Below are 16,698 nucleotides of genomic sequence, written 5' to 3'. Positions count from 1 at the left end.
CCCACTTTTTTTTAAACGAAAATGTATTGCTAAACAGTTGATATATTATCAACTTAGCAAAAATAAGGTTTTTTTAAGAACCAACTATATAATAATATTTAATTTTACTCTTTTGTTGGTCACTATATAATTTTTGATTCAAAATTTTGTACCAAAACATTAAAAAATAAATAAAAAATCTTGCCAAATTGTCAAAATAAATTATTTTTTTCAAGATGACATGTTAAAAAAATAACGTTTTTAATGAAATATTTTGTAATATAGACACTTTTCTTGTACACATCATACACGTAATAAGAAAGAAGAGACAAAAACCTGGAAATTTTAAGACTTTTATCTGGAAAAATCAGGGAAATCTGATTTGAGTGGCCACCCTGAACAAGTTATCTGATAATCTAACATGCAATTTTTTATTTCCCTGTCTAACGAAATATTTTTCTGTGTGCATTTAGTTCTCATAATGTGATTCCATCAAATTGACACAATTAAACTTTGGAGTTTCAGAAATGTATGACACATTCAAATTAGCGAATACATTGTTTTTAAATTACAATACGCTTAATATTACAATTTAAAGAAAATAATATATCAGTTAATAGGAAAAGAAAGTACTGAATACTTAAACTGATTTGATCATTTTTGTTACAAAATTTTTTATTCTAAAACATATTTATAAAGCATTCATCTCAATTGTTGTGTGATCTTTTTTTAATCCCGAATAAAAATTAAAGTCAAAACACACACACAGTCCCTTAAAATTTAAAAAGTGTTAGCAAAAGTATGAAAATTAAATGTGTTCGAATTAATTTTATTTTCCAATATGCTAAATATTTTCCAATAAATATAATAAATTGTGAAATCAAGGGTATAGTATTTTTGTTTTGAAGTGAATACCATTAGAAAAAAATTCGTTATCTACTCCGTTGTGTTGGCGTTTCAATTTGTAGGTATACTCGTTGTATACTAGAATTCTACCTCCTCTTTGGGTACTTAGAAAAAAGAAATTTTTCCTTGCAGCCGCACTTGTGGCTGACATTGTTGCAAATTATCTACGATTATTCTACCAGGTACTATTTTCACTGAAGTCGCCAAATTATGATGCTAATTCTATTATTTTCAAGCATGCCAAAATATATTAACATCTTTTTATAGCTCTAACGGGAAAGCTGAAATATTCATGGCTTATTATCAAACACACCAGACCATACCATTAAAAAGATAACCCTATAGCCTCTAACCATAGACTCTGTGGGAGGGGGGGATTTTGACCATGCAAGTGTTCATTTGAGACACTTCTTACAATGCCTTTTGTTCGTTTGTAGGGGGAAAGTCTTAGTTTTCCTGAAGTTGAAGCCTTTCTTATTCCAATCAACTATGTTTGCAAGGTAATCAATCACAATTTGAAGAAAGAAAAAAAAAAAACATGGGGCAATCCATACAAAATTTACACCCATGATACAAAAATGATATAATTTATTTTTTTTATTGTTCTTTATTTAAAATAAATCGACACGTATTTTTGCGTTTCTGTTTAAATTGCATATTTTTGACTATACGAATTTTTTGAAAATTTTGATTTTTTGCATGCACGACTTTGCAAGTAATTTTTGAACGTTTTGCCATCCAACAACAAAAATATTCAAGTACACTTTCTTGAAGTGATTTTTCTCAAATTTTAAGAGAATCAACATTAAAATATAAATTTTTTTGTTTTTAACGTAAAAAAATTCATTTTTTGAAAAAAGGTTTTAGGAAATATTTTTATTTTGAACGTATTATTTTGGTTTTCTTCAGTTGTTAACGTTAATTTTTAAAAGAATTTAATTTTATGCAAATATATTTCAAAGCTAGCCAATAAAAGAGGAAGAATTAATTGTAGGAATTAAGATAATAAAAAAAGAATTGTAATTATTTAAAAGAATTTAATTTAATGGAAATTTATCACTAAGTTGACTAATGAAAAAAGCTGTGTGTTTACACTTGTGTTTACATTAACACTTGTTATATTAAACACTTGTGTTTACATTAAAATTATCATAATTACCGTAATAATATTTAAATACTTGGGAATGTAGCCCTTCATTCAGAAAGGTAATGCACCCTACTTGATAAATTCAATGTTGTTAACTCAATAACAGTGTATTTTTCTTAATTCCGCCTTTTCATCGCAATTATTAATTTTTTGCTAATTCATATTTAAATTGAGACCTATAAATTTAAATAAATTAGAATAAAATGAATGACTACAAATTCCCGATTGTCTCTTCATAGTGTTCTTGTCTCATATAATATTTTTCAAAAAATTGTGTTTAGTCTAAGATAGAGCGCATTTATAATTCTTGCAGGGGGTGGGTTCACATAAGTCTATGTGTGACACTGCAAATGAAACATAATCAAATAATATTAATTCTCAGTCCTTAAACCAGGATATAAATATATACATTAAAAAATACCTGTTAGAAAAGTATATCAATTTAAAAAAAATTTCACATCAAATCTTTCAAATAATGATAGAAAAAAATATAACTGAAAAACACAAAAATATGGATTTTTTTTAGCTGAAAATTTGATATTTAAATGTGACATGTGTACAGGATGGATGTAATTGGAATTTCTAAAGTTGAAAACGAATTGTAAAATTTGTATTGGGAAATTTTTAAATTTTTTTTAAAGATTACGTTGCATCTGAATTTTCAACTGTGTAAAAATTTATCAATTTTAATGAATAAAATGTGGAAAAAATTGCAAATAATTATTTAGTACAATCTAGCCTAAAGAATAAATGTGTTAGTCGAACAACATTATTATCACAAAAAACTTAATGTTGATATTTCAACAGTAACAGTTGTACCCATTTTCGAACTTATTAATTATTCTTACTGCTCATGTATTTCATTTCAATTTTCAAACTCTGCTCTTAACTTGAAAAATAGCGCAAAATTTTTTATCACAAAGCATATTTATAATGAAACTACATAAATTATTTGTGATTGCTTTTTTTAGGTGCACCTAAATACTTTTCATTTTTATATGCTTATAAGTTAAATTTTTTAAGTCCTTATCTGAAGTATTTAGGATCCTCTCAGTCATCTTTTAGAATTTATTGCTACACAGTAAAGAGCTTATTTCTTCAGTTTTTTGTTCATTCGTATCGTATCCTTTCTCATCTATTCGCGATCGCAACACTCGAATACGCCATCTGGGGAGAGACCGGTTTCATGCCTTTAGCCCTTCTCCCTTCCCTCTCCTCCTCTTTTCAGTTGTATAGGAATGTACTACGATATTTTCCCTTTTCTTAATATTTTTCCTTTTTATTTAATCAAAATATTTTTTAAAATTTCCATGATACTTTTCTTTAGAACTATGTTTAATGCAGTTTTCAGTTTCATATAGTGTTTCAAGTTGAAAGATTTTAATCTATATGAAAATCAAGAGAGAAACTAACGTACTTCCTTCCTCTATGACTTTCCACACGCTAATGAAGAAAGCATGTGAAGTGTTGCCATAGGAAAAGAGTTCTGCTCTACGCCACCTGCAGCCCATTTCGATCGCCAAATTTGTAATTAAATAATTGTGTAAATTTGTAATTAAATACATCGAGTTAGGGAAAAGAATGCAAAAATGATATGTTTAAATTAATTTGAATTATGTTAGTCAATTTCATGCAAACATTTCCTCATTTTGTCGATGATTTTAATTGGCGATCGAAATGGGCTGCAGGTGGCGTAGAGCAGAACTCTTTTCCTATGGCAACACTTCGCATGCTTTCCCCATTAGCGTGTGGAAAGTCATAGAGGAAGGAAGTACGTTAGTTTCTCTCTTGATTTTCATATAGATTAAAATCTTTTAACTTGAAAAACTATATGGAACTGAAAACTACATTAAACATAGTTCTGAAGAAAAGTATCACAGAAATTTTTATTAAGTAAAAAGGTGATGGCGTATTCGAGTGTTGCGATCGCGAATCAAGTCTATTCAATTTAGTATTGAAGTTAAAAATATTGGCCTAAAATTTTTAAAGATTTTGAATTAATCACTTTTTCATGAACTCATACCTCCCTCAAATATGACGGAAAATTTACCTACACTCAATAAATAAGTGCTTCAAATCTTACATTATTGCTTGGACTAATTGGATAAATGCCTTATATTAGTCACACCAATTGCACCCCATGCATGCTTGGGTCACGTTTTATAGTGTTTATGAAATATTTCTTATGTATTTTTTATTAAGTAATCACACGTGAAGATTTTATTTAGTCCATGAAATACGAGTGAACAAAAAATGACAGCGATCTTCTTTTTATGAGTAGTATATATATTTTATTCAATACATGAAATGTTGCCTTTTCTCTACATTGAATGATCATTTAATACTAAGGATTGTATAAATATATTTGCATTTACAAACTATAAATAATTTATTCGGATTTCTATTCGCAATTGTTCCATTTTAACATCTTAATCACCAGTCATTGTAGATAATAGGAAAGAAACTGAACATAGATTGTTGCAAAGCTTTTTATTCAACGTTCATCAATTAATTAAAAAAGATGATCATTCAACTATTAAGGAAATACAAATTTCTCAAGAAAAGGCAGAAAATCAATACTTTGAATAAAATATAATTACATACCCTATCAAGGCCGGATTAACCATTAAGCACACTAAGCACGTGCTTAGGGCACCAGAGGATAGGGGGGCACCACAAAGCATAACTAAATGTTCGCAGTAAATTTTTTTTTTTTGAAACATTGATTATAAATTTATTATTTTGAGCTTCCATTTTAAGAGTAGATAACAACCATTTCTAAGTACGAAATTTCACATAATAAAAGGAAAAAAAACAAAAGATGTTTTGTATCAAAAATTTTCGGTCTTATAATGAAATTAGGTAGTGAATTTCTATGCGATAAAAGCTCTATTTATTTATCCATTACAATGATTCCATAACATACTGCTACGATTCATGTTTGCAGAATATTTTTCGCAGTTGTAGAAGTTAATACTCCAGAAATTTGATATTTTTATGAAAAAAAATTTGATTTACGAAATTTTGATGCAATGGTTTGATGATGTAAAAAATGTGATTTTTGATGTGAAAAAACAATCTATGTTGCGCATGTTTGCAGTTTCTGCGCATGTTTTTGTTTATACTACATAAAATATTTGCTTATACTATATTTTTAATTATATTCTCATTGCAACTGGAAAAGAAGTCATCAAATTACGTAAAGGTTGTGTTACAAAAATTTACGTCAAATAATTTTTTTTATTCACTAAATTAAGAAAAAGGAGCTGTGTTTAAGTATCATTTTTCGAAATTTCTTTGTGGAGGAGAGGTTAAATTTAGGAAAAATATGACCACACACTTCGCATCACTTATGATTTTTTTTATCTATATATATCGAATAACGAAATTACATTTTAAGATTTAAAATATATACTACGTAATATGAATGCAAGCAGCTAGTTTTTGAATAAGGAAAGAATTATAGGTTCCTTAGTCCTTAGAGTCTTGTATAAATACAAATGTTATAAAAGTTGAGCACAAAAAATGTGTAAATTCTCAATGTGAACCGGATGTTCGTTGACATTGAAAAATACGTTAAGAAGAGTACCCATTAAAACTAATTTAATTTTGAAAGCAAATGTAAGAAATAAGTAGCAATAAAATAAAAATTTTAATCATTGAATTTTGTTTAGTGCAAGTAAACTATATTTTGTGCATCTTATAACGAAATTTGTAAAAATTATAATTAAGAAATAAGAAAAGTACTGAAAATTTCAAATTAAAAATAAATACCAAATTTAAGAAAGATATTTTTATTAATTGAATTTTAAAATATGTTTAATAACTAATAAGGAAAATCCTTAATGATAATGATTACATATATATACAATATATGTGTGTAATTTCATCAACTTTTATTATGATGATAATTTGAACATGTAAATATTTTGAACATGTAAATATTTTGAATATAATAATATTATTTCCGTCACTAAAAAAATTTTAATAGTTGTGCTTAATTTTTACTTGTAGCTCGTGTGTAAATCAGATTGAAATAAATAAATAATTAGTTAAGGTATTTCCATTATCCATTAATTATTTCTTAAAATAAAAATTGGTCATTCTGCATAAACGAGTGGGAAAAATATTGTTGTTCCCTGTTATTTTATTATAAGTAATAGACTTCTGGGAAGCGTGGTTCAATTTAACCTGATCTTTCTTTCTGCCTATAACAAACAATCCAGTAAAACAACAAAATCTGCATGTTGCCAGCATTCGATTCCATGAATTCGAAGGTTCCTGAAAAGGACCACCGTGATTGTCACCAACATATGTGTTAGAATACAAAGCTAAATTTTCTGAGAAGAAACACTTTAAGGATAAGACAAGCGTAACCAATTGATTTACTACAGACAGAGAACATCCTTTCATCTCAGATATCTTTATAGGGGACTCATTCCCCCTTCTTTTTTTTTTTTCAAAAGAAAAAAGGGTGCATATCTCAGAAAATTCAAATGGTCTTCCTTTCGAGGGGGGGGGGGGTAGATATATAAATAAATGGTGACTTATAAGATTGAAGAAAGTGGGAGGTCTAGGAAAAGAAAAGTTTCTTGATTGACATAATTTTTAACCAATAACATTATTTATGCTACAATCAGTAACTAATTTCTCGTATTTACACACCCCCGTGTATACGTGAATGCACAGAACGTGAGTGCACTCAGGGCCGGATTAAGACCTCTTGAGGCCCTAAGCACTGAAAATATTTTGGTGCCTCCTCCTCAACAAATCAAATATATCTAGTACTAAGTCACGAGTTAATTCAAAATATAAAATAAAAATTTTTTGTAAAAAAAAGTATTTATTCAAATTAAATAGAAAAATTAAAATAGAATCAATTGAAAACTTTTCAATTAATATTAAAAAAATAACTTATGTTTGTGTGTATGTACAATGTGTAAAAAAGCAAACACTTCGAATAACTTATGATCGAAAGTTTGAACTTTTATATACTAAGACTCAAAATACTTTAAATTAAAAAAACAGACAAGTACTTTTTCTAAAAAAAGCATGCCTTTTTTTTCGATTGATTCGAATTCTTGACTCTCGAAATAAATAGCCATATGTCGAGATTTTTTCAACCCAACTAAAACATTTTAGCTCACAATAATAAAATTCATTTACCTAAAAATAGTTCATTCTAAAAATAATTTTTAAGAAGTATTAATCATTTTATATTATTTTATTTATTAACAGAATAGTCGAAAGAACTTTAAATTGAAAATTTGAACAAATGTCATTTTGAATGACAAAATACAAAATTTAATGTGTACTAAATCAATCAAATAAACCTTAATTATTCAATTTTAAAAAAGTTATATATTTAACATTTAATTTCTCAAGAACTTTTCGACAGATTTCGTTCAAATTTTATATTTTACCATTTAAATAAATATTTTTTAAAATTATATAAAAATTTGATTATTTTTAAATTAAAAATTGTTCCGACCATTAATAATAAATAATTTTAAAAAAAACTATTTTTGACAGGGAATTATTTTTAGGTTAATGAATTTTATTAATAGTTGCAAAATTTTTTCAATTCGTTTCAAAAGTTCTCGGGACATGGCGAAATGCATGAAACCTGCAATTGAATAAAAGAGTCCAAACTTTCAACCTAAAAAAACTTTTGGGATCTTAATTTCCATATTGTGAATACCATCAATATTTTGAGAAGCAAATATCCAAATTCAACAACAATAACATTTATATATGTAGGTAGAGGAAGCATGTTTGCCGGATTTCATAACTTAAAAAAAAACTTCTGCACCAACTAATTAACATATTTTAAGTTTGGCCCTCAAACCCTTTGAGATCTAGTAAGTTAAAATCCGATCATTAAATCAAGAGTTATTCAAGTTTTTTACTTTTATTTTATTTTACGCACTGTATATAATACAGCATAACTTTTACAAATAATAATGCTTTTCATTATTCCTTTTTCCTTATTAAACCTAATATATTAATAATGATAGGAAGAGGGGAAAAATAGTGATGAGTAATTTTATAAATACAACAATTATCTTTAATGATCCTATAAAATCTGGATTAAAAATCTGAAATGAACTTATTCCATAATAACAACTCACTTTAGATTTCATCTGCGGAAAACAGAACTAATTATCTAATAAAATTATTACTATTTTGTTCTATATTTTGGACATTCTCGTAGTTAGTTGACCTGTCAAAGTCAAAGGTACAGAGGAGCTTAAGAGTAATAAATTACTATCAATTAAATCTTAATTTGACTATTAAAAAAATGACCTTTTAGAAAAAATGATAGAAATCACTTAAAACTACTGCATTAAACCTGTACTTGAAATTCTCATAAGTGATAGCAGAAACTTAGGTCTGAAAAAGCTGTTACAGTAAATAAACACTCTGTCCTCAATAAGTAAATAAATGCATAAACAAAATACTTTAAATAATTATAAATTCAATGATCAGATTTTCATTTACAAATTCAGAACATTCGTGTTTTTATAATACAAAACAAAAACATAAATATAGCAACAATGAATATAATATAAAAACTGAACTTAACTAATAATCAGTAGAAAATAACAGACCATCATTTTTAATTTATTCACTTTTTTTGTGTTACGATATTTTTTATTCCTGTATGCATACGCGTACATAATACCACATAAGTTTTATAGAAAATAATTTCAGGTTTGGAAAAATATAATCATAAATGTAAATAATCATATGTATGTAATTTTATTAAACCAATATTTATCTTAAACCAACTAAAATCTACTTTGCCTACTAAAATTTTATGTACTAAATATTTTACATATTCTTTACAACATTTAAAGACAAATTCGTAAAATAAATCAAAATAAAATTTGTATATTGTTACCTAAAATTTTTATATTAAATCGAATAACTATTTTAATTATAACGCCATAGAATGAAATTTATTTTGATAAGATCATTCATTTAAAAAATTTAATTACTTCTTAAAACTTATAATACGGCAGCCCCTCTTAAAAAACATGTCACATTGTATTTTTAACAAAAGCTTGAAATTTGTTTTTATTGCTTTTGAGTATTATTGTGTAATAGAATGCTTAAATGTAAAAAAAATTATATAATTTTTAATAATTGTAATTTTATTTTTACATTTAAGTTTAATTTTTTATTATTAAAATATATTACTATAGGAAAATTAAACTCTTCGCTTATATTGATTTAGACAAAATCAATATTGATCGATAAATAATAATTATTGATAAAATTATTTGAAGGATTTAGCTACTACCTGAAGCAACATCAGTTTTACACTATTACAGCATGCTTTCAAAAGCAATAGTTTAGAATAATGTTTTAGTAGAATAAACTTTTTCTGTGCATTCATGTAGGATTCAGTGCACTCACGTTCTGTGCATTCACGTATACACGGGGGTGTGTAAATACGAGAAATTAGTTACTGATTGTAGCATAAATAATGTTATTGGTTAAAAATTATGTCAATCAAGAAACTTTTCTTTTCCTAGACCTCCCACTTTCTTCAATCTTATAAGTCACCATTTATTTATATATCTACCCCCCCCCCCCCTCGAAAGGAAGACCATTTGAATTTTCTGAGATATGCACCCTTTTTTCTTTTGAAAAAAAAAAAAGAAGGGGGAATGAGTCCCCTATAAAGATATCTGAGATGAAAGGATGTTCTCTGTCTGTAGTAAATCAATTGGTTACGCTTGTCTTATCCTTAAAGTGTTTCTTCTCAGAAAATTTAGCTTTGTATTCTAACACATATGTTGGTGACAATCACGGTGGTCCTTTTCAGGAACCTTCGAATTCATGGAATCGAATGCTGGCAACATGCAGATTTTGTTGTTTTACTGGATTGTTTGTTATAGGCAGAAAGAAAGATCAGGTTAAATTGAACCACGCTTCCCAGAAGTCTATTACTTATAATAAAATAACAGGGAACAACAATATTTTTCCCACTCGTTTATGCAGAATGACCAATTTTTATTTTAAGAAATAATTAATGGATAATGGAAATACCTTAACTAATTATTTATTTATTTCAATCTGATTTACACACGAGCTACAAGTAAAAATTAAGCACAACTATTAAAATTTTTTTAGTGACGGAAATAATATTATTATATTCAAAATATTTACATGTTCAAAATATTTACATGTTCAAATTATCATCATAATAAAAGTTGATGAAATTACACACATATATTGTATATATATGTAATCATTATCATTAAGGATTTTCCTTATTAGTTATTAAACATATTTTAAAATTCAATTAATAAAAATATCTTTCTTAAATTTGGTATTTATTTTTAATTTGAAATTTTCAGTACTTTTCTTATTTCTTAATTATAATTTTTACAAATTTCGTTATAAGATGCACAAAATATAGTTTACTTGCACTAAACAAAATTCAATGATTAAAATTTTTATTTTATTGCTACTTATTTCTTACATTTGCTTTCAAAATTAAATTAGTTTTAATGGGTACTCTTCTTAACGTATTTTTCAATGTCAACGAACATCCGGTTCACATTGAGAATTTACACATTTTTTGTGCTCAACTTTTATAACATTTGTATTTATACAAGACTCTAAGGACTAAGGAACCTATAATTCTTTCCTTATTCAAAAACTAGCTGCTTGCATTCATATTACGTAGTATATATTTTAAATCTTAAAATGTAATTTCGTTATTCGATATATATAGATAAAAAAAATCATAAGTGATGCGAAGTGTGTGGTCATATTTTTCCTAAATTTAACCTCTCCTCCACAAAGAAATTTCGAAAAATGATACTTAAACACAGCTCCTTTTTCTTAATTTAGTGAATAAAAAAAATTATTTGACGTAAATTTTTGTAACACAACCTTTACGTAATTTGATGACTTCTTTTCCAGTTGCAATGAGAATATAATTAAAAATATAGTATAAGCAAATATTTTATGTAGTATAAACAAAAACATGCGCAGAAACTGCAAACATGCGCAACATAGATTGTTTTTTCACATCAAAAATCACATTTTTTACATCATCAAACCATTGCATCAAAATTTCGTAAATCAAATTTTTTTTCATAAAAATATCAAATTTCTGGAGTATTAACTTCTACAACTGCGAAAAATATTCTGCAAACATGAATCGTAGCAGTATGTTATGGAATCATTGTAATGGATAAATAAATAGAGCTTTTATCGCATAGAAATTCACTACCTAATTTCATTATAAGACCGAAAATTTTTGATACAAAACATCTTTTGTTTTTTTTCCTTTTATTATGTGAAATTTCGTACTTAGAAATGGTTGTTATCTACTCTTAAAATGGAAGCTCAAAATAATAAATTTATAATCAATGTTTCAAAAAAAAAAAATTTACTGCGAACATTTAGTTATGCTTTGTGGTGCCCCCCTATCCTCTGGTGCCCTAAGCACGTGCTTAGTGTGCTTAATGGTTAATCCGGCCTTGAGTGCACTGAATCCTACATGAATGCACAGAAAAAGTTTATTCTACTAAAACATTATTCTAAACTATTGCTTTTGAAAGCATGCTGTAATAGTGTAAAACTGATGTTGCTTCAGGTAGTAGCTAAATCCTTCAAATAATTTTATCAATAATTATTATTTATCGATCAATATTGATTTTGTCTAAATCAATATAAGCGAAGAGTTTAATTTTCCTATAGTAATATATTTTAATAATAAAAAATTAAACTTAAATGTAAAAATAAAATTACAATTATTAAAAATTATATAATTTTTTTTACATTTAAGCATTCTATTACACAATAATACTCAAAAGCAATAAAAACAAATTTCAAGCTTTTGTTAAAAATACAATGTGACATGTTTTTTAAGAGGGGCTGCCGTATTATAAGTTTTAAGAAGTAATTAAATTTTTTAAATGAATGATCTTATCAAAATAAATTTCATTCTATGGCGTTATAATTAAAATAGTTATTCGATTTAATATAAAAATTTTAGGTAACAATATACAAATTTTATTTTGATTTATTTTACGAATTTGTCTTTAAATGTTGTAAAGAATATGTAAAATATTTAGTACATAAAATTTTAGTAGGCAAAGTAGATTTTAGTTGGTTTAAGATAAATATTGGTTTAATAAAATTACATACATATGATTATTTACATTTATGATTATATTTTTCCAAACCTGAAATTATTTTCTATAAAACTTATGTGGTATTATGTACGCGTATGCATACAGGAATAAAAAATATCGTAACACAAAAAAAGTGAATAAATTAAAAATGATGGTCTGTTATTTTCTACTGATTATTAGTTAAGTTCAGTTTTTATATTATATTCATTGTTGCTATATTTATGTTTTTGTTTTGTATTATAAAAACACGAATGTTCTGAATTTGTAAATGAAAATCTGATCATTGAATTTATAATTATTTAAAGTATTTTGTTTATGCATTTATTTACTTATTGAGGACAGAGTGTTTATTTACTGTAACAGCTTTTTCAGACCTAAGTTTCTGCTATCACTTATGAGAATTTCAAGTACAGGTTTAATGCAGTAGTTTTAAGTGATTTCTATCATTTTTTCTAAAAGGTCATTTTTTTAATAGTCAAATTAAGATTTAATTGATAGTAATTTATTACTCTTAAGCTCCTCTGTACCTTTGACTTTGACAGGTCAACTAACTACGAGAATGTCCAAAATATAGAACAAAATAGTAATAATTTTATTAGATAATTAGTTCTGTTTTCCGCAGATGAAATCTAAAGTGAGTTGTTATTATGGAATAAGTTCATTTCAGATTTTTAATCCAGATTTTATAGGATCATTAAAGATAATTGTTGTATTTATAAAATTACTCATCACTATTTTTCCCCTCTTCCTATCATTATTAATATATTAGGTTTAATAAGGAAAAAGGAATAATGAAAAGCATTATTATTTGTAAAAGTTATGCTGTATTATATACAGTGCGTAAAATAAAATAAAAGTAAAAAACTTGAATAACTCTTGATTTAATGATCGGATTTTAACTTACTAGATCTCAAAGGGTTTGAGGGCCAAACTTAAAATATGTTAATTAGTTGGTGCAGAAGTTTTTTTTTAAGTTATGAAATCCGGCAAACATGCTTCCTCTACCTACATATATAAATGTTATTGTTGTTGAATTTGGATATTTGCTTCTCAAAATATTGATGGTATTCACAATATGGAAATTAAGATCCCAAAAGTTTTTTTAGGTTGAAAGTTTGGACTCTTTTATTCAATTGCAGGTTTCATGCATTTCGCCATGTCCCGAGAACTTTTGAAACGAATTGAAAAAATTTTGCAACTATTAATAAAATTCATTAACCTAAAAATAATTCCCTGTCAAAAATAGTTTTTTTTAAAATTATTTATTATTAATGGTCGGAACAATTTTTAATTTAAAAATAATCAAATTTTTATATAATTTTAAAAAATATTTATTTAAATGGTAAAATATAAAATTTGAACGAAATCTGTCGAAAAGTTCTTGAGAAATTAAATGTTAAATATATAACTTTTTTAAAATTGAATAATTAAGGTTTATTTGATTGATTTAGTACACATTAAATTTTGTATTTTGTCATTCAAAATGACATTTGTTCAAATTTTCAATTTAAAGTTCTTTCGACTATTCTGTTAATAAATAAAATAATATAAAATGATTAATACTTCTTAAAAATTATTTTTAGAATGAACTATTTTTAGGTAAATGAATTTTATTATTGTGAGCTAAAATGTTTTAGTTGGGTTGAAAAAATCTCGACATATGGCTATTTATTTCGAGAGTCAAGAATTCGAATCAATCGAAAAAAAAGGCATGCTTTTTTTAGAAAAAGTACTTGTCTGTTTTTTTAATTTAAAGTATTTTGAGTCTTAGTATATAAAAGTTCAAACTTTCGATCATAAGTTATTCGAAGTGTTTGCTTTTTTACACATTGTACATACACACAAACATAAGTTATTTTTTTAATATTAATTGAAAAGTTTTCAATTGATTCTATTTTAATTTTTCTATTTAATTTGAATAAATACTTTTTTTTACAAAAAATTTTTATTTTATATTTTGAATTAACTCGTGACTTAGTACTAGATATATTTGATTTGTTGAGGAGGAGGCACCAAAATATTTTCAGTGCTTAGGGCCTCAAGAGGTCTTAATCCGGCCCTGTACCCTATTAATAATCTTTTATTATTTCTTGACAAGTTTTGATTTGTCGCATTCTTAAAATGAGCGCGCCATTTACTGTTGTGTAGTCGTCTGCAAGAAGCACAGGGAGGAGGCGTTACTCATTGTGATTAGTATACTGCGCATGCTTGAAAACATGCTTTGAAGGGTCATCCTGTTTCCTAGGGAATCACACACATCCTATTGCTATCATTGACAATTGAAGAAAACAAAAATAATACTTTTCAAAATAAAAATATTTCCTCTTTATCAAAAATAGATAGATTTATCGAAAAATATAAAGATGAGAAAAAAAGGTTTTTAATCACATCAAGTAACATAAAAGTATAATTTAAAATCAATTAATTGTAATGTTCTTGAATGAAAGTGAAAAATAAAGAGATAAATATTTTTGGAGAACATAACTGGGGTCTAAAATAAACGAAAAAAAAAAAAAAAAAAACAAGCATTATAGTTCAAAATAAGATTCAATATTCATTTGGGATTAAGTTCTATATATTCTTAACCTAAGGACATTGCTAATTAGTGAATTAAAAGACATTTCATGAATGTTAAATCTTAAAAGTTTTTTCTTATTATTTTTAAAACTACCAAAAACAAAATTTAGAAATTAAGCTAAAAAAATAATAAATAAAAAACGGATTAAATCTTACAGTCGAATTTCGTGTTTTGTAATAATATTATTGAAAAAATCAAAATCAAGACATAAAAGAAGAAAAAGAGAAAAAAACAAGGGAAATAATGGCAATTTTAAAAGAAAAAAAAAGATTGTAAAATAACATGGATAAACGATGAAATCAACAGTAATTGCCTGATTCGAAAGTTTCAAGTCGTTTTAATGCCGGAATAAAAATACCAGGATTTTTTGAAACCCCGTGGAGAAGCCTAGCAATGACTGTTGAAAAAACGATAAAAAAATCTTTTAGATTTTCGATAAAATTGGCATAAATAAAGTGCATATTCGCGATTTCGTGTCGTATTAATAAAAATTAAAAATATCGGTATTTTCAAAACCATGAGGAAATGCGTAGTGCCGAAAACAAGCAATAGAAAAATAGCCTGTTTTTACGATAAGACTGACATAAATAACGTACAGTCCGCAAAAAAAAAAAAAAAGATATCACCCTGAATAACTCTCTTCTAATGATCATATTTTCACGAACTAAGTGTCAATCTTAATAGTTCTAGGGGCAGTGCCGTAAGTTCACCCTTCGGGGCCCTGGGGCTCAAATTTTTGCCGGGGCCCTTTCTAAAACTTTGTGTACTCCATCTCTAATCGTCATTTTAGCTACTTATGTATCATGTTGATTAATATATTTATGAAAATTAGTCACTTGTTCACATAGAAATGGGATTACAAAATATTGTAAGTTGCAAATTTAACACTAGAATGTAAAATGTTATATTTAAAAAAATTAATTTTTAATTACAAAACACAAATAAAACATCTAAAAATAATTACAAAACACATACTAAATACAGATTTTAAATGTATTTAATGGTTCTAGTTTGGTAGATAGATTTATACACTTAAGTTTGTTGATTATACATCAGTTTGCATTAAAATAAATGTCTAGAATAAAGATTTCATATTTAAAATTTTAGATTAGTTTCAGTTTTTGAAAAATATTTAAAATAAATTGTAAAATAGATTTCATACTAATAATTTTTTTTTAAAAAGGTGAAAAGAAGAAGAAAATTATATAAAATAAAAAAAGTCATAAAATTAATATTTATAATTATTAGTACAAAATATAAATCCATCCATAATTTGAAACACAGTCCACTAAATTTGCTAATCTTTTATTAATTAATAAAAATTAAATAATAAATTATAGCAATTTCAAAATTACTGAACATAAATCTTTCTAAAATCTGAAATAAAAAATTTCAAAACTTAAAATTTATTTCTCCTGGCCTTTGTTGCCGCAAATTCATCAATTATATCGCTGAAATCAATATTTCGTGTTTTTTCGTTTTCAATAGACAGTAGAGCAAATCCATTCAATCGATCCTGTCCCATCGAACTTCTCAATAAATAATTTTTATAAGTTTCAATTTTGAGGAAGTATAACAACAAGTATAATCTCTACACACTGTCACGAAGTGCATAATACATCCTTAATCCATTATAGTGATTTTTGTTAGTAACTGACAATTTTTAATGGTTTTTTTTTTCTTTTCTTGTTTTAAATTTTATTGTCGTAATCTAAATGTAAAGACTCAAAGTCATTAACTTCTTTGTTAACTTCTTAATTCAGTGAGATCTTCATACAAAAATTTCTTTCAATTTTAGTTCAAATGGGCGAACAATTAATTATCTCATACACATTTTATAGATAAGCAATTACATTTAAAAGAGATGTTTAACAACTATTTATATTTTAGACTTTCTTTTCCTCCGACACCAGTCATTTATCATCATA

General features: G+C 25.9%; 1 protein-coding gene across 1 annotated transcript in view; it reads right to left on the bottom strand.

Annotated features, from left to right (window-relative positions):
* Positions 1 to 3,746, bottom strand: part of LOC107454309 (peptidyl-glycine alpha-amidating monooxygenase B) — an 84,915-nt gene extending 81,169 nt beyond the window's left edge. Inside the window, exon 1 of the mRNA XM_087160660.1 lies at positions 3,671 to 3,746. The gene's annotated coding sequence lies outside the window, so the exon portion shown is untranslated. The remainder of the gene's footprint in view (positions 1 to 3,670) is intronic.
* Positions 3,747 to 16,698: the final 12,952 nt, after the last annotated feature.

This window comes from Parasteatoda tepidariorum, chromosome 4 (assembly GCF_982258835.1).
Source record: "Parasteatoda tepidariorum strain Cologne lab strain chromosome 4, Ptep-v5.0, whole genome shotgun sequence".
In the NCBI taxonomy this organism is placed as follows: domain Eukaryota; kingdom Metazoa; phylum Arthropoda; class Arachnida; order Araneae; family Theridiidae; genus Parasteatoda; species Parasteatoda tepidariorum.
Note: the sequence above shows the minus strand (reverse complement) of the source record. Positions and strands in the feature narration are given on the sequence as shown.